Genomic DNA, 19,544 nt, shown 5'->3' on the forward strand with positions numbered 1-19,544 from the left:
AAGAATATCTTCATGACCTGTGTATGAAGTTCTAAGACAGGTAAATTCCAAGGTAAAACTGGAAATTCCCTGGCAGTCCAGTGGTTAGGACTCCATGCTTTCACTGCGGTGCGCAAGGGTTCAATCCTGAAAGCTGCATGGCTCAGGCAAATCAATCAATAGATAAATTAAATAAAACTAAATTAAGATGGTTTTAAAAAATCAGAAAGAAAAAATCAAACTTTGAGTATGCATGCTGCAGGAGGGACTTAAAGGGGCAAGAAGGAATTCACTGGAATAATAGAAATGCTCTTTATCTTGATAAGGGTATAAGGTATATAAGGTATATCCATTTGAAAAATCCCATCTCATTGTACACTTAAGATTCTATACTTCACTGTATGTAATTTTTACCTTGTAAAACTGTTAATGTATATTAAACTCTAGTAAATTTGCTTTTCACAGTGGTATGGCTGAGCAATTCTGAAGTTATTTTTTGTGTAGGCTAAGCATGGGCAAGTGAGTAATTACATATTGTAGATATGGTGAGGGAGAAGACTAGAATGTATCTGTGGGATTGGATTGAACTGGAAGTATCAGCATAAATTCATGGTTCTGTATACATACATACAGAGAGAGAGAGACATTTGTATATGTCCATGTTGTGTGTGTGTGTGTGTGTGTGTGTGTGTGTGTTAGCACTACCACTGAGAAGGCCTCTAAGCAATGACACACATGTATTATAACATTCAGCACACCTCGTTCTCAGATCTTGGTTTATAAATACCATTCTTTACTAAAAAGCCAGGGCTGCTTGGAGAAAAGGCTGATTCCAGGCTTGGAGCAGTAAGAGCAAAAGATGCTCCTATAATACCTTGTGCTGAAAAAGAAATTCATAAAGAATAAGAGATCATATCAAAAGAACATGGAGCCAGCTTGAAGGAGTTCCCATTGGTCATATCTAGGACAATTGATAAAATCAACTGATGTTAAATATAGTGGGTAAAAATTACATGATGTCCAAGTAATTCTCACAAAACGTACCTCCACATTTCAAGGGAGAGAGCTGGTGGACACCACCTCATCCAACTGATCTATGTCAACATCATTAACATTGGGGCAAATTGACACCGTGTGCCTCCAGATGTGATGCACTGAGAAGGACATATCACTTTATCCCTGCCAAAAATGCATGGCCTAAAATTAATCACACCCAGATTGAGAAGCATTCTACAAAACAACTGGCTTGTTCTCTTAAGAAATGTCAAGGTTAAGTAAGACAAAGTAAAACTGAAGAACTCTTTCAGTTTAAAGGATGCCAGAAAGACCTGACAACTACTGCTACAATGATAACTGGATTGGATCCTGGACCAGAAAAAAGTAGCTATGAGAGATATTATTGATCCAAGAGATGAAATTTGAACGTGAACTATGGGTTAGATAATAGTGCTATAGTAATGTTAATTTTCCTAAATTCAATATCCTTATTTTCAGAAAATTCACATGAAATGATTTAGTAGAAAAGGGACATGATGTCTTGAACTTACACTGAAATGGTTCAGAAAAAAAGATTTTATACACATAAACATGTTGATATGAGAGAGAGTAAGAGAGAAGGGAAAATGCTAAAGTAAATGGAGCAAGGGACTTCCCTGGTGGTCCAGTGGGTAAGAGTCCACACTCTCAATGCAGGGGGCCTGGGTTCAAACCCCGGTCGGGGGAACTAGGTCCCACATGCATGCCTCAACTAAGAAGTCCACATGCCACAACTAAAGATCCTGCATGCCACAAAGAATACCCCGCGTGCCACAGCTAAGACCCGTGCAGCCAAAATGAATAAATAAATAAAATAAAGTAATTGGAGCAAAATGGAAACTGGTGAAGGAATACTGGAGACCCTTGTAATAGGCTTGCAACTTTCCTATAAGTTTGAAATTGCATCAAAATAAAAACTTAAGACAAGAGCTTAAAATTACATAATATTTTGAAACATTAAGTGACCAACAAAATTGTGTTATATTATTGGAGAATTTATACATTACTTCACTAAAAATTAATTTCAAAAATAAAATTCTTTCTTAAAATGTTAAAATAATGTATCTGAGTATATTAAGACAAAACTTTTCAAGTCCTTATAATAATCATCTAAACATTAAAAACAATAAAGGTGAAATAATTACCCTTGGTACATATTTATGTATTTAATCAATTTCTTAGCTTTATCTGTCTATAATACCATGTCATGGGTGTTTTTGTAAAGAGTTTTAAAATAAGGATTTATTATTTTTACTTTTCTTATAAAATTGCCTGCAGCATTCTTCATAGTTGAATTTTATGCTTAATAAATTTGAAATTCATGACAGCTTCATTGATCTCTTTGTAGTATTTTTAAAAATATTTATTTATTTGGCTTCATCGGGTCTTAGTTGCGGCACGTGGACTCTTCATTGTGGCACGTGGGCTTCTCTTTAGTTGTGGCGCTCGGGCTCTAGAGTGCACTGGCTCAGTAGTTGTGACACGCAGGCTTAGTTGTCCCGTGGCATGTGGGATCTTAGTTCCTTGACCAGGGATCGAGCCTGCGTCCCCTACAATGGAAGGCAGGTTTTCAACCACTGGACCACCAGAGAAATCCCTGACTGTAGTATTTTTATTAAAGAAACTACACTCTCTACTGGTGCTGAGCACTCCACAGGCAGCTCTGAGCAAAGTCTGCCAAACAGAGCTTATTTTCAAATTTTAATTTTTAAATTGAAATCTGTAAATATTTCAACCCAAATATTTCACGGGTACTTTTTTTTTAATCCCAGAGTACTTTCTTCAGCAAATATATTTTACAAAATAAATTCCTTTTAAGGGTGTTCTTGGGCTTTCCTGGTGGCGCAGTGGTTGGGGGTCCGCCTGCCGAGACAGGGGACGTGGATTCGTGCCCCGGTACGGGAGGATCCCGCATGCCGCGGAGCGGCTGGGCCTGTGAGCCATAGCCGCTGAGCCTGCGCGTCCGGAGTCTGCGCTCTGCGGCGGGAGAGGCCACAGCGGTGAGAGGCCCGCGTACCGAAAAAAAAAAAAAAGGTGTTCTTTTTATAATTCTTCTAAATACTTAATCTAATTTAGATTATGAAAATTACATGTCTTCTTAATTTCAATGCATTCCACAATAGAATAAAAACTTATCAAACTGAAAATAAAATCTTTTCAAAAGATTTTTTTCCACATGTTGAGCTATTCCACTGTTTGAGCACTTATTAACTAATTTGTTCACTTCTTTCCTTGCTTTTGTAAGGATAAGTATTAATATCTCCCTGTTTACAAACTTTGTTTTCAATCATTGCAGTTTACTATAAACTTTAAAAGCTAAAAGTGTGGTTGTTCCCTTTATTGAATAATTTGATTAAATATTTCCAGATGATTTTGAACAAAACGCAATCAAAATTTGGAGGATTTCTTCCCCATGGTTGACATTTAAGTTGATTTTCCAAGCAATTCTTCAAAAAGCTCAAACATTTATAAGATTCAAATGATGATGCATGACAAAGAGAAAGTACATACTGTCATGTTGCAGTTTTTGTTTGCTTTTCAAGGTCAGCTTCATCACACATACACACACAAAAAAATTGTAATTCAGTTACTCTGTGTTCAAATTTAACCACTGTCAGCTTCTATTTCAATTACTAAAATATTGAAATTTGTTTAGATGCAATTAGGAGTTGTGTGTGCACCAAAATCAATTCCAAGTACATTTCTGCTCCATAGAGAACATGAGTAGAGCACAGTTTTTACCATGGTGCTATGCTCTGCTAAAATTTATATTCATAATATCACCACAGCAACAGATAATTTCATCTTCAATGTTGGATTTTTAACTGAATTTATTACAATACTCACAATGATATCAAGTGTTTCGCCTTCAACAGATGAACCTCTGGAAGTTTTACTTTGATCTCATGAATTGTCAGATGGAAAAAGAATTGAATCATTAACCAGAATTAGCTGATTTCCTGTTTGAAATATCTGATGATCCTGACGTAAAACTGGAATTATGTAACTGTTCACCAAATTCTTATTGCTAATGGAGCCAACACTCTAACATTGCTTTGTAAGTGCACAAGAAATCTTGAAACTGAAAATGATTGAAATTAATTTAGAAGAACAGATATCTGATCTAAATGAAAAGTCACACTTCAAAGAGTGATGTGTAAACATACCTTTCCACAGCTGCACATGTTTAATTGTTTGCTTTGGGCATAATCCAGTTAAAATAACATCTAACATTGAAGTAGGTGCTTTGCTTCTTCAGCAGATGTGTGTCTTTGCTTTTTATATGTTTAGTGATATCACTAAAACCCCTGATGTCAATGAGCATTTTATGCAAATTTTATATTTGTCATCAACTACCTTGATAAATGAACATTCAGTACTTTATTTTTCATTAAATGTGCTCTTTCAGGTTTTTGGCTTGGTTTTGTGGTGGTGGTGTTTTTGTTTTTTAGCTTGTTATGCTGAAAGTACAAATTGCAAAATTTTTAAATAGAGATGCCAAGTAACAACTGACGAAAACCATCACAGCTAAAGAGTTCATACTATTTTCTGTATATCTACCTGTGTCTGGACTGTTCAGCCTTTAAATCCAGCACATAATTCGTATACACCTAACCTGCAATTTCCTGTGTTTCCCACTGATGGACAATCTCATGGCTTTGTGAGCCTCCCTGGCTATGGCACATATCTGGGGACAACTGGCTGGTAGACCAAATAGCCGTCAGAGGCATCCACTTGTCAAAGAAAAAAGGAGTTAGCTCAAGTGTGGATGCACTTCTTTTCAACAACTAATGCTCTACATACAATTCTTTTTTTTTTTTTAAGGTAAACTATTTTAAAAATTTTATTTCATTGAAATATCGTTGATTTACAGTGTTGTATTAATTTCTACTGTACAGCAAAGTGATTCAGTTATGCATATATATACATTCTTTCTCATATTCTTTTCCATTATGGTTTATCATGAGATATTGAATAGAGTTCTCTGGGCTATACAGTAGAATGTTTATCCATTCTATACATAACAGTTAGCATCTGTTAATCCCCAACTCCCAATCCATCCCTCCTCTACTTCCCCTCCCCTCTGGCAACCAGAAGTCTGTTCTCTATGCTTGTGAGTCTGTTACTGTTTTGTAGATAAGTTCATCTGGGTCATTTTTTAAAATATTTATTTATTTATTTGGCTGAGTTGGGTCTTAGTTGTGACACGCAGGATCTTCGTTGTAGTGCGTGGGCTTAGTTGCCTGCAGCACGTGGGATCTTAGTTCCCTAACCAGGGATCAAACTCGTGTCCCCTGCATTGCAAGGGAGGCACCAGGGAAGTCCCTCATGGCATGTTTTAGATTCTACATGTAAGTGATATCATATGGTATTTGTCTTTCTCTGTCTGGCTTACTTCACTTAGTATGATAATCTCTAGGTCTATCCATGTTGCTACAAATGGCATTATTTCATTATTTTTTATGGCTGAGTAGTATCTACATGCTATTCTTGAAAAGGAGGGGTTAATTATATTGCATCCGGAAAGGGTTGGGAAAAGAGATATGACTTATCTATCATTAGTCCTCTTTCAGATTTAACCATATGTTAAAGTAAAAACTCTGTTCACTGCACATGCGTCTTTCACATGACTGTGGCAGAAGCTAAAAGCACAAGGTAGAGGGCTACTATTAGTTTTCTATGCTGCTAACAAATTTTCCTCATCCATAAAGTGAGAATAATAATAAGACTACTTACGAAGTTGTTGTAAGGAGTAAAAGAGTTAATATGTATAAATATGCCTGGGTCAAAGGAACTGTTTTATCAGAATTAGGTATTATTGGGACTTGCCTGGTGGTCCAGTGGCTAAGACTCCACGCTGCCAATGCAGGGCATCTGGGTTCGATCCCTGGTCAAGGAACTAGATCCCGCATGCTGCAACTAAGAGCCCACATGCCGCAACTAAGAGCCTGCATGCCACAACTAAAGATCCTGCATGCTGCAAGGAAGATCCCACATGCTGCAACTAAGACCCGGCACAGCCAAATAAATAAATAAATATATATATATATATATAAAGAATTTAAAAAGAATTAGGTATTATTATTATAATTATTACTGCTTTCTAGAAAAAAAAAACATTATGATTCTTCATTGTTGAGATTTTTAGAAACCAATATATTTTCCAGACCCTTCACTGTCATGAATGCTCTCTTAGTGTTCTATTTACTAATTCCTATATGGTTGTATTTTGGCAGATATTACTTCTGTTGCTGCAACCACAGCAATTAGCTTTCATTGGCAACCATGTTACAATTTGTTGGCTCATATGAAACTCAAATTAAAAAAAAAAAAGTAAACCTAAGTGTATTCCACATAAACTGTTAGTAAGCCATAGTTTCTCCAGTTCAGACTCAAATAGCTAGTTTTATGAAGGTACATTCAGAAATTTCCATCTCTCCCCATTTTATTTAGTCATGTTTAGTTTCAGTCCATAGCTCTCTTTCCTTTGAGATCTTTCTGATTATCCAAATTATTAGCTTTGAATTACCTGTCATTAAGAATAAGTTTGGATTCAAATAGTCCTAGGTTTAAATACAAGCTCTACAGTTTATTAACTGTGTGGACTTGGGCAATTTCAATCTATGTCTCACTTTTCTAACCTGTTAAATGGGATAACAAATATTTTGTAACACAGGATTCTTGGGATGATGAAATGACATAATAACTGGTATATCTCTCAATACCTTATTATAGAAATAAAACATTGTTATAAATATATTTATTAAAACAGCATACATTACATATTTTAATTATCATGATAATAAAAATTATTACATAAAACTATTCACCAAGATAACATGAAATATTTATTATTTATTATAATGATTAATAAAATATTATTATGGAAAATGTTCCCCAGGATAAGAATGATCCTGTGATAGTCCAACAGAGACTTCCTTCCAGGTAGGTACATGACAGCTTAACAGCTACAAATTGACCTATTAACCAACTTTAAAACCCTACCGGTAAGAAGTGTGATTACAACTTTGTTAAAACAGTCAGCACAAATTTGGGTTGACTTCTTATGCTCAGTTGTTTCTTTTCTGATGCACTATTTTTTCGTGCCTTACTCCCATTTTATTCTTCAGTTCTTTGTGTATGTCTAAATCAGTGTGTCCACCGGGGAAAGTAAGTTCCTGGGCAGAAAACATATACTCAATCCAGCGCCAAAAATAAGCATAGAGCATAGCATCATGGACACGTGAGGGCTCAGGAAGCATTTGATATTTTGATCTTTCTGACAGCAGTTAACATTTAGAGAATATCTTCTAAACACAGATATTTAATTACAACAACAATGAAAGCCAACACTGCAGAGCTCTTACCAGGTGCCAGGCAGTCTTCTCAGTGCTTCCCATGTATAAACCGATCTAAGAACAATCCTACAGTTGATACTACTATTATCCCATTTTACAAATGAGGAAACTGAGTCCCCGTGGCAGAGCCAGGTTACAAAACCACAGAGTGTGGCGTTAGAGTCCACATTTTGAACCTGTAGCTATGCTGCCTCTCTGCCACCTACCCCAGTGACCTAACCAGGCATCCACACTACCCTGGAGGGAGCGGACTGGGACGGAAATCTGCTGCCGTGGAGAGCATGCAAAGGAAGAACACTCCAAGATGACACGCCCCAAGATGCTGCAAATTTGTTTCTCTTCCTTTTAAAAAGGCCGCCTATTTCAGCTCCACACACAGAGTGGGCCTTCCCCGTGCCGGGGGTGGGGGGGGCGGGGGGGGATAATATTCATTGCGCTGTTTTGTTTGCAGTATCCCCCTCCAGTCCTGGAGCCTCGCGAAGGTACCCGAGGATATAATCCCGCCTTTTTCCGCTCTGAGCCCACTTTCTCTCCCTTCTGCGTTGTTTTTCAATGCACACTATACCCCTACACCCTCCTCTCTCCTCTCTGTCTGCGTGGACTCGGGGACGCAGGGAGGAGGGCTGGCAGGGCGGGTCCCGCTGGACCCGGAGCATCCTGTTTGAAGGCGAAACAAAGCGCAGCGCTTCTCGGGGCACTTCTCCCTCCTGCCCAGACCGGACACTCAACCCAGCTGTCCGTTCACCAGTGTCCGGGCAACCCCTGCTTGGGTCATCTTCCCTCTGCCCTACTTTTCTTAAAGGCCTTTCATCACAGCTTTTCCCTTTGGAATAGAACAAGGAGGGGCAGAGGTGGAGCAGTGATGGCCGCTCCTTGTCCTGTCTCCGTGGTGCTAGGTGGCCGGCCCTTCCTGAGCAGCCACCCATCCCCACCCCTGCCCTGACCCAGCGACCCTTCCCTGCTGGCACTTGGGCCACTCAGACTGAGGTGTGGTCAGCTGCCCTGCCCTCCCCGCCCCCGGCTCCCCGTCCCCTTTGCTCCATTTCCGTTTCCTCTGAGTGCTTTTGCCACCACCACCGCTGCATCAGGCCCAGTTCCAGCAACTGCTGCTGCGCGATGCCCTCTGCCAGAGAGCCACAGCTGCCTGGTGAATGCCAGAACCTTCTTGAAAAAGCCTACTGGAGACGTCCACTCTTTCAGATCCCAGCTCACATCCTCCTTCTTCCTGAACTATGGTAATGCTCTGGCATGTGCCGAATGCCTCCATACTCAGTACTTCATCTATATTCCTTCAGGGAGAAGCACCTTCACACCTTTAGGGTGTGTAAACTGGAGGAAGGGAGAAAGGGCCGTACTCCAGCTCTGCATGCACTTATCTCCAAGTGTTCCTGGGGCTGTTTACTGATACGCACAGCTATCAGGCAGCCCATCCTAGACTCTGGAGCTGAACCTGCCCCTTCCAGCTCCAAACTCAGAGTTCTTTCCACCAAGCCAGAAAAAACACTTTCTCCAGATCTCTCAGGAGTTATATCCCTCCCTTCCCAGCTCTCCCATAGAAGACTGCAGAAATCACTCCCACCTCCTACAGCTTCAGTTACTTCTAGGCTGCCCTTCCCCATCTGTGTCTGGGAGGATGAGGCCAACGTCTTGTTCACCCTTATGGACAGCACCTTCTCTCCCATCTTGGAAGTTCTCAGCAATATTTGCTTTATGGAGATATTTTAAGACAGACAAGGGTCTCGTGGAGAGAGAGATTTCATTAATCCTCAGGATCAGGGGGTTGAGGAGAGCTAGCCTTTCTTCCTAGGTGACGTGCTTCTAATCTGACCCACTCACCCAGCACCATAAAAACTTAACGGGTATCTCCTTCTCCTGTCTTCCCATGGGATTTAGTAATAGCCTCTATTATGGCACTTATCAGAGTGTATCAATATAATTTTTTCCTTGTTCTGCTTATCCACTAGACTGAGAGTTCTCAAGGACAGGGGACCATGTAATTCACCTCTGTGATAAATGACTGGTAGGTGCTGTAAAAATGCTTCTTGAATGAATGAATGAATTGGAGATTTCATGAACTAGAGTCCCCACTTGAAATAGGAAGGGGGGTAGGTTGATACTGGATATGAACTTGTCAGAGTTTTTGGTCTGTAGGATGCAAGCTTTGATGCAAAACCCAACTCCTCATTTTACCTAAGGAGAAGTCCAGGGAAATTGAGCAACTTGCCCAAACTCACAGTCAGCCATTTAGCTGGAATTAGACCTCAGGTCTTCCCAGTTCAGTGAGTCCCAACCCTTTGAGAATCTGAAACAAAAGGAGGGAAGACAGAAATCTCCCAAAGTGTCATCCTTTCTCCTTCGGCCCAGGCTCCCTTAGAAGCTGCTGTGCTTTCTCAAAGGACTTGTATCAGAGGCCGTCACAAGAGGTTATGAAGCATGTGAGATGGATGAGGAAAACTCTCCCTCCACTCATGTTCTCCTTTCCCCCAATGATTCCTTCCCCTTCCAGGAGTTTACCTTCTTATGGAAGGTGGACGAAGTTATATATTCAGGCACTTTTCATTACGAATTATTTATAACAGCAAAAATTTTACCCAATATAAATGTCCAAAATAGGGGAATAGTTAAATAAATTATGATACAGATATACAATGCCAGCATATGCACTCATTGAAAAATCATACGTTGATGATGCATAACTTGAAAAATATTCATATTACCAACAGTTAATGAGTGCTTACCACATGCCAGGCACTAGCTAAGAGTTTTTCATATATTATCTTATTTAGTCCTGGCAGCAATCTGGTGAAGGAGGTACTGTTATTGATCTCCATTTTACAGATGAAGATACTGAGGTTTATAGAGGTTAAGTGACTCACCCAAGCTAACACAACAAGTAAAAGCAGAGCTAGAAATTTCAGAAAAATGTTTTCCTTATAACGTTAGGTTTTAAAAAGCAGATGCACAACTTCATGGATTATTCCAACTACCTAACCTTTTTCTTAAAGGGAAATACCAGCTAGGGTAGTTGTCCACAGCCAGTGGAAGTAGGCATAGCTTTTATTTCCTAAGGATGCTCGATATTTTTCAAGTGTTCCACAATGAATAACAATTTCTCTTATTTGTTTGTTTAGTTTATTTATTTAAAGATGCAATAAAAGCTCTCGTAGGGCTTCCCTGGTGGCGCAGTGGTTAAGAATCCACCTGCCAATGCAAGGGACACGGGTTCAAGCCCTGGTCCGGGAAGATCCCACATGCCGTGGAGCAACTAAGCTCATGGGCCACAACTACTGAAGCCTGTGCCTAAAGCCTGTGCTCTGCAACAAGAGAAGCCACCGTGATGAAAAGCCCACGCACCACAACGAAGTGTAGCCCCGGATCGCCGCAACTAGAGAGAGCCCGCGTGCAGCAACGAAGACCCAATGCAGCCAAAAATAAAATAAATAAATTTATTTAAGAAAAAAAAAGCTCTTGTAAAAGTATTGCTCCCAGGGAAATGGCAGCTACATCACCAGAATTTCCAAAGAAGGAAAAGAGAGGATACCTCAGAAAAAGCTCACGGGCAAATGAGAGGCTGAGCCGTCCTGCTGCCTGCACCCCATTCCCAATTCCTCCAAGCCTCGTCCCCAAGATCTAGTTCAGGTCCTGCTTTCACCCATAAGAACTGTCCCAACTCAGGACCTGGAGCAGGGAGACAGGAGCCGCTTGCCTCGTAGTACCAACTACCCAAACTCCTACCTTGGCCATCACCCAAAAACTTTCCCTCAGAAGGGAAGTCCCCTGCTCTGAGCTGTATTTTCCGTTAGAAAGTAAAAACCCACCTCAGACTTCTCAACTCAGTGAAATCATCCAGTCCCTGTGCTCAGCATTTCACATGATAGCACAAGGGATATTATGGAGGAGGCCAGGAAGGTCAGAGGTGGACCCCAGAGTCCCTTGCCCATCTCCTTCTCTGGGTCAGCTCTGCCCAGTTTTCCAAGAATGATCTGGAGTTTGGGGAATGGCATAAAAAGGGCCGATTTGAAAGGTACCTCTCTCTGACTTCCCCCAGTTTGCAGCTTGGACAGCCACACGGTTCTTTCTGAAGCACTAGAATTATGCTGCTCGCTTTCTTTCAGAACATGCACTTCTGATGTCCACCCCTTGCAGGAACATGCTTGTGCACACACTCACAAACACATGGAGGTGCACTGGCAGAGCCACAGCCACAATCACCGGCGCATATTCCCAGGGCAGGGCACCCCAGAGATACTCATAAAATCCTGTACATGGAGGAAGGCAGGCAGATAGGCAAGCTTCTGAGAAGCATTGGTCCAAGTTGGCAGCTGGTGCTCCAGCCATCAAGTGCACATTCCAGCCTGGCATCAGAAGGAAGCAGGGCAAAGCTATAGGGCCACCTTCTCCTTCCTTTTAAAAATTTCAAAAAGTGTCCTACAGCCCTTCCATTGAGATTTCTTTAAACGAAACTTTATCACATAGCCAAACCAAGCCATAGGAAAGGGTAGAAACAGTCTATGTTCTAAGTGTCCAGTTCCCACCTAAAAATTATAGCTCCATTAATAAGAAGGGGAGAATAGATATTGGAAGGCAATCTGTAATCTGCCACCTAATGGTATTCAACTGAGGACTAAGAAAATTTTGGCCTCCTATTTTAAAAGCCCCAATCCAAAACTTACCTCTCCTCCCACTCCCCGACCCCTACTCCTACCTTCAAAGCACCTACTGTGCATTTATCCATCAACTTTGGCACAGTTTAGGAGAAGATGAAATTACCTTAAATACATTAAAGCTTAACACCATCTGGCTTCTTGTCAAATTTTACTTTTTAACATATTTTGTTGCCACTGTGTAGCCTTTCTTATCCTTTCATGAGAGTGTTTGATATTATACTACATGTTACAGCCAAAACAAAAACAAAAACCCCATAATTATCAATCACCGCAACTAGAAAATAAGGCCTATGCAGCAGGACTGTGTTTGTGACAGGTAATGTTGTTTCCCACTCCCATCTATGACTTCAAATGCATAGCTGTGGACCACTGACTTGATAGCTCCTCTAAATCACTCTGCAGTCATCAGAAAACCTGAGTGTACTCCATCCCTTAGGGTATGCGGTGCTAGTGTACACGTGCTACTTGTGTATAAATGTGCCTAAGCCTACATGGTGCCCAGGTGGCCTCTGCTTCTGTGTATACTCAGGACTTGGCATGTGGTGTTCCCACTGGACCTGGTATTCTGGACCTGCCTAATTCTAAGTGTATTATTACATAGGCTTTGTGTCTGCACACTTAACATTCCTCCACATCATGTGCCCACTTACATAGTATTTCTACCTAAAGAATATTCAGTTCTTGTTTTCTACTTAGGTTAAGATGACCTCCGACAATCTGAATTGCAGCATTATTTACAATAGCCAGGACATGGAAACAACCTAAATGTCCATTGACAGATGAATGGATAAAGAAGATGTGGCATATATATATATATATATATATAATGAAATATTACTCAGCCATAAAAAGAAATGAAATTGGGTCATTTGTAGAGATGTGGGTGGACACAGAATCTGTCCTACAGAGTGAAGTAAGTCGGAAAGAGAAAAACAAATATTGTATATTAACGCATATATGTGGAATGTAGAAAAATGGTACAGATGAGCCTATTTGCAGGGCAGGAATAAAAAGGCAGACATAGAGAAGAGACATGTGGACACAGCGGGGAAGGGAGGGTGGGATGAACTGGGAGATTAGGTTTGACATAAATACACTACCATGTGTAAAACAGATAGCTAGTGGGAACCTGCTGTATAGCACAGGGAGCTCAGCCCAGTGCTCTGTGATGGCCTAGTTGGGTGGGATGGGGGGAGGGGAGGGAGCTCCAAGAGGGAGGGGATGTGTGTATGTGTATGGCTGATTTATTTCAACGTGCGACAGAAACTAACACAACATGGTAAAGCGATTATACTCCAATAAAAAGAATAATAATAATCTGAAAAATAAAGAATGAATTATAAAAGAAGAAATGCAGCAGTTCTAAGATGATTCCAGAGTTATACACTTATACCTAGGTGACATTTTTTATTTCCAATCTAACAAATTTTTCAGTCCATGACAATATTATATGCCACCATGAAGGGAAGAAGTTCTGTGCTATCATTGAATGTCTAGGGCTCTTTATTTTCTCTGAGATCATTTAATCACCTAGAAACCTCAGAGTTATCTTCAACTGCTCTTTCCTATGCACATTTGACAACCTTGTTCAGGCTTTGTGTTCTACTTGGATTATTGCAGAATAAAATGTCTAAAATGTCCAAAATGTCTCTCTGCTCCAGTTTCATTCTCTTCCAATCCAACCCCCAGTAACACCACACAAGTCTGAATATGCCTTTGTCTTTATCAAATAACTTCCCATAGAATTTCTAGTTGACATAATAGAAGAAGCACAGGCCTAATTCTACCCCATCACATCAAAAGGAAATAATAGATAAATACTATTTAAAATATTTTTTAATGTGGTCATTCTACCACTGACAATGACAGATTAAGTAGTACCAGACCAATGCTCAGGCCTCAAATAACCAAGAAAAGAAAACAATATGTGTGAAACAATTATTTTTAGATGCTGGACAACCAGCATCAGAGAACTGTAACCCCTGAGAGAAGAGAAATAAATGAAATGATTCCTATTATGACCCCGCATTTCTCTCTGAAGATATTTGCCAGACTCCAGACCACAGAAGTGGAAAGTAAAGTGAGTACAGCACAGTTGTCTCACTGAGTGCAAGAGACATTAGTTGAAGTTTAAGTGAGCTGAGGTGACTGAAATTTGCAGGGCAGAGAGGAGGGAAGCTATGCAGAGATGTAGCTTTAGGAATCTGCATAGATATCTCCTTGAGTCTTTGACTGGATATTAGTCCGTGAAGGCATAGGGTAATACAAAACGAGTCCAATCAAAGAAAAAGAGAAACTCCACCAAATACTCTGGATATTTTTTTTCACTGAAGACACCCATAGCATTAAGGCCAAACTAACCCTAGAGTAAAATCTACTCCAGACTTACTTTAATAAAGCTTAAAAACAAGCCTCAAAATGATGAAGATAATTTGCCAGTAAATTAATTACATGACAGAACAAATCTATCCACTCTTCCATTAAAGGAAGATGAAAAGATACAGCCAGGATGAAATAGACCAACATTTTTTCAAGTTTAAAGGGTTAAAAAAAAAATCAACCTAGAATTCTATATTAAAAAAAAAAAAACCTTCAAAAATGAAGTTGAAATAGACATTTTCAGGCAAACAGAAGCTGAGAAAATTTATTGCCATTGTTGAAGAAGTGCTTCAGGCTAAAAGGCAATAGTTTCCGATGGGAATTTAAACCTCTGGAGATAAATATAAAAGATATTTATTTCTCATTTTTAAAGTCTTTTAAGTAATAATTGACTTTAAAAACAAACCAAAAACAACATGCTGTGAGATTTATAACATATGAAGAAGTAAAGTCTATCACAATAATAGAACAAAGAAAGGGAGGGGGGAAAAGAAGTATATTGCTATAAAGTTTAAAATTCTATGGGAAGTAGCATAAGACCAACTTTTTACCTAACTCTCTTACACTTACACTTTCTTATTCCATCAAATCCTAACGAACCCAATCTTTGTCCTCATGACTTTCACTTCCTACTCTTCAATGCTACTAGAATCATTCCCTTGCCTTCCAACTCAGCAGGACCCTGCGGCCACAACATAGAATCATAGATGCTACAGTGCTAAAGGTCAGCCATTATCCATTGCACCCTCACTTTATAGATAAAGAAAGAGAATTCAGACCTCCAGCTCCTTTCCCTTTAATGATGCTCTTACCATGATCCTTTGCTTCTTTGACCAGTGCTCTGCTTGTCTTGCTAATTCCCGTGCTGTGCAAACGCCTCCCTTTAATTTCTCCAACTTCATCTTTTTTTTTTTTTTTTTTTTTTTTTTTTGCGGTACACGGGCCTCTCACTGTTGTCCACCTTCATCTTTTTACACTCACTGCTGCAGTTAATTGCTTAAGAAATCATTAATTGTATCAAGAGCTTCTATTGCCATTTTCTGCATCTAATTTCAGACAGGCTTTCAGTACTGGTCCACATTCTTTTTGTCCATCTCTATTTAGTTCCCTAGTAGAATTTATAATTTCAATTTTAGAAACTTACCTTCTTCCTTTTTTTTTTTTTTTTTTTGGCCACGTCACGCAGCTTGTGGGATCTTAGTTCACTGACCAGAATCGAACCCGGGCCCTGGGCAGTGAGAGTGCAGAGTCCTAACCACTGGACCGCCAGGGAATTCCCCTCAGATGCTTACCATTTAGTTTTCCTATGTCTGCATTTGTCTTCTTTCTTCCTGCGGTGGACATTGTAAGGTTTTGGGTTTCCCAACATTTGAATCACCCATACACCTTCCTATATTTGGGGAATTTCCCATTGTGGGAGGCAGATTTCTAAAATAGCCTCCAAGATTGCTAGCCCCGGTGTACCTGCACCTTCTCCCTGTTATTCAGACACTACTGCTGTGAACTCCCAGTTATTCAAACATGATTTTCAGACGTAATCAAGTTCCCAGATCTTAAAATACAGAGATTAGCCAAATGAGTCTGACCTAATCACAGTAGCCCTTTAAATCTGGGTCTGGTGGTCAGGGACAGAGAGAGTCAGCGAGATGTGAAGCATAAGAGAGGGATTCAATGAGGGAGAAACTCTCTGTTGCTGGCTTTGAAGATGGAGGGGCCACTTGACAAGAAATGTAGGCAGTCTCTAGCCTCTGAGAGTGACCCCTGGACAGCCAGCAAGGAAACCACATTACATAGCCAGCATTATAACCACAAGGAACTGCACATTCTACAACCACATGAGTTTGGAAGAGGACCCCGAGCTCTAACTGAGAATGCAGTCTGACCAACACCTTGATTTGAGTCTTGTAAGACCCTGAGCAGAGATCCCAAGATTTCTGACCTACAGAACAATGAGCAAATGAGCTAAGAGTGTTGTTTTAAGCCACTAAGTATGTGGTAATTTGTTCCAAAGCAGAAAGAAACTACTACACCCTCCTTTTACCTTTGGGTAAAAGCAGAAATCAATCCCTTGCAGGATGAAGACATATGGTTTAGGATTACGTCTATTAAAAATAAGACATCAGGCCCAAAATGGAGTCACTTATGCTAAGCCCCATGTAACCAGATTAAGACTTAATTTTAATTATAGTCTCGGCTATCCCAGAAATGGAATCTTAAACCAGTCAATCAAGAATCATGATCTGCATTAGTTAGACAATCTGCCTGATAGACACCTGCCATCTCCTAAAGGAAACTTTGCAATAACCAACCTGCTTTTTTTGCTTCATACAACTTCCTTCTTCCTACTCCCTTCTGCCTATAAAGTCTTTCATTTTGTACAACTCCTTGGAGCTCCTTTCTACCTGCTAGATTGCATGCTGCCTGATTCAAATCAATTTTTGTTCAAATAATCTCTTAAAATTTTTAATATGCCTCAGTTTATCTTTTAACCACTCTGGTATCAGAAGAGGGAATCAAAGGGGATCCCCCCCATGAGGAGCCCCCCCAGGAGCAAAGAGCAACCAGTCATAGGTACCCATGGAACCCCTTGACCTTGCTGCTTTCTTGCAGCCCCTGGAGGTGGTAGGCAAGTCCCTCTCGGGTCCTACCTCCCCAGCTTTTGAATTATGAGTTTTCAGACTTTATTTAAGCTTTCTTTTTTTTACTGACTGAGCCCAAAAAGTGACAGGAGTTCAACACAGAAACCTGTCTGGGTTGGACTAAGACTGACTTAGTAATGGGACTGCGTTTAGGTTCAAACTGGGGTCCAACTTAGAAACTGGACTGGGTCCAGTGTGAGGTCTCAGGTGAGTAAAATTTTGTTTTAAAGTTGAACAAGCAGGTTAAACTTACCAAAGATAATCTTGAATTACAGTGGCCAAAGTGGAGAACTTTTAATCTAGATAAGCTTAGCCATTCATGAGGGGTCCCTAGAGAGAAAGGGGTCTCAGCCAAGCACTGACCACAAAGGGTAGAAGGAAAATGATTTTTCCTCCTCTATAGTTTCTGGTGACCAGGATGAGACCCACTGGGACAGCCCACCTGCTCCAGAACCTGCAGAGGGGGTAAACTAGCAGAAGTCTTCAAAGGGGGAGAATTCTTACCCAAGTCATCTCTCCCCTCTCCCAGATCTCTATCTGTGGTGCCACGTCGAGAGAGAAGGTAAAATTTCACGTTTTAGGCCATCCTAAAAGGCCGCCCCTTCCTTTTAGATTGGCAGGCCAAAAAAAAAAAAAAACAGAAAAGTAAGAATTAGATCTTTAAATTGTGACTGGTGAATTTGCTTTCAGGTACCCATTGGTTGTTGATGCTTTCCCAGAGACATTTATTGACTTCCTATTTGTATCATTTTGTGTCCTGAGAACTTGACTTGAAAACCTCAGGTTAGGGGTCTCAAAAATATGGCTGGACAGAAATGTGGGTTGCAATTCATTTGGGGTTTTATGAACTGTTGCCAACTCTCAGGGGAATTATCTGAGTCTCTTTTTTGATTATCTGGGAGTGGCTCTGTAAACAAGCAGGACCCCATGGGGTCTTCCTGGGACTGGCCTTCCCCCATATCCTATGCTTTAGCTCCTCTGAAGTACTTAGATAATAGTATATGATGCACATTTCCTGAGTTGTTTTGCAGATGTGAAAATCCCCAACAAATGGAAAATGCTAACTACTTGATGACATGAACACATGGCCCCAGGCGTCCTGGAGCCTAAGGACTAATAGTGTTAAACCCTGTGACACCACCCTGCTACCTCACCATCAGCCAATCAGAGAATTGTGCACAAGCTGATCACATACTCTGCAACACCCTGTCCCTCACCTGGTTTTTAAAAGTGCTTTGCCAAAACCCTCTAGGGAGTTCGGGGCTTTTAGCATGAGCCACCCATCTCCTTGCATGGCTTTGCAATAAACCTTTCTCTATTCCAAACTCCAACGTTTCAGTTTGTTTGGCCTCACTGTGTGTCAGGCACATTTTGTTAACAATTTTGGTGAGCCAGACAGGAGTCCATGCCAGTGGCAGGTCAAGCCCAGCCTGGGGCAGCCCCTTGCCTGAGCTCCCAGCAGCTGCCGGAGCCCATTTCGCTCTGGGGATCTCAGAGGGACTGCCCCCATCAGGCACCGGCCGTCCATGGCATGAGGCTGTTTGGAGCCAAGAAACACCTGGAGCTGTGGTCCACATTTGGTGTTATTGGGTGAGTTGCTCCAGCTTACGCAGCCTGGGAATTCCCTCCACTCCATATGGGCTGCTTCCCTTGTGGGAAGTGAGCCACTCTCTTTGCTTGAGGGTACGTCGCTCCAGTGTGTACAACTGGGAATAATTACCCCCCTCAATTTGGGCTTTCCCTCTAAGGGAAATCTTGTTTGATTGGGGTACTCTGCTGGAGAGGGGAATTGTTGCTGGACTTCACCCGATTTGGGAACTGGTTCATTTTGAGAGCTAGGCCAATTTGTTTGGAGGCCTCCATTTGGGAGTAGAAGTGGAATTTTAGACTACACCTCCTCTGATTTTCTGTCTGTGTGACCATAGCTTAGTTGTTGTTTGTGTTTTTGTGTGTATCATTTTGGGGTGAGCCACTCGTGGTCCATTCTTTTTTGGGAGCCAGGACACTCTGGAGCCTCCATCTGCGAATGGAGGTGGAATTTCTGGGCTACGCCTGAGGCTACGCCTCATCTGATTATTTGCTTTAGGAATTGTATGTGTGTTAGTATTTGCATTGGCCAATTGAGACATCTTTGGTGAATAATGGGACTCGTGTGACAATAACAGGGTATCCTTCCCTATTGCACTGGTTTTGCCTGTGGCAGAGCATTGTTTGGGATTTTTTTCCTTTTTGGGACTAGGGAACCATGACCCTGAGGGACCAATTTGAATTGCTGTTTGCTTGATACTTGATAATACTTGCTGTGAATAATTAAGTATGTATGATCAGAGTTCTGTTCCATCTTACTTGGTACTTTTGCAAAACTAAGAGGTCTTTAGCTATGCTTCCTAAATGAAAGGAAATGCCTCAATACTCCCTGAGATCTGGAGGGCAAAGGCCCTAATGGCTCGGCTGTTATATCAAAATGGGTCTTTTGCAATTGCTTT

The 19,544-nt window shown here is 40.9% G+C and overlaps 1 long non-coding RNA gene across 1 annotated transcript in view; it reads right to left on the reverse strand.

The window, feature by feature from the left end:
* LOC138842602 (uncharacterized) overlaps positions 1–17,600 on the reverse strand; it is a 52,747-nt gene extending 35,147 nt beyond the window's left edge. Inside the window, exon 1 of the long non-coding RNA XR_011377304.1 lies at positions 17,563–17,600. This is a non-coding gene — a long non-coding RNA (uncharacterized lncRNA). The remainder of the gene's footprint in view (positions 1–17,562) is intronic.
* Between the last annotated feature and the right edge of the window lie 1,944 nt (positions 17,601–19,544).

Source organism: Globicephala melas, chromosome 3 (assembly GCF_963455315.2).
Source record: "Globicephala melas chromosome 3, mGloMel1.2, whole genome shotgun sequence".
Lineage (NCBI taxonomy): Eukaryota > Metazoa > Chordata > Mammalia > Artiodactyla > Delphinidae > Globicephala > Globicephala melas.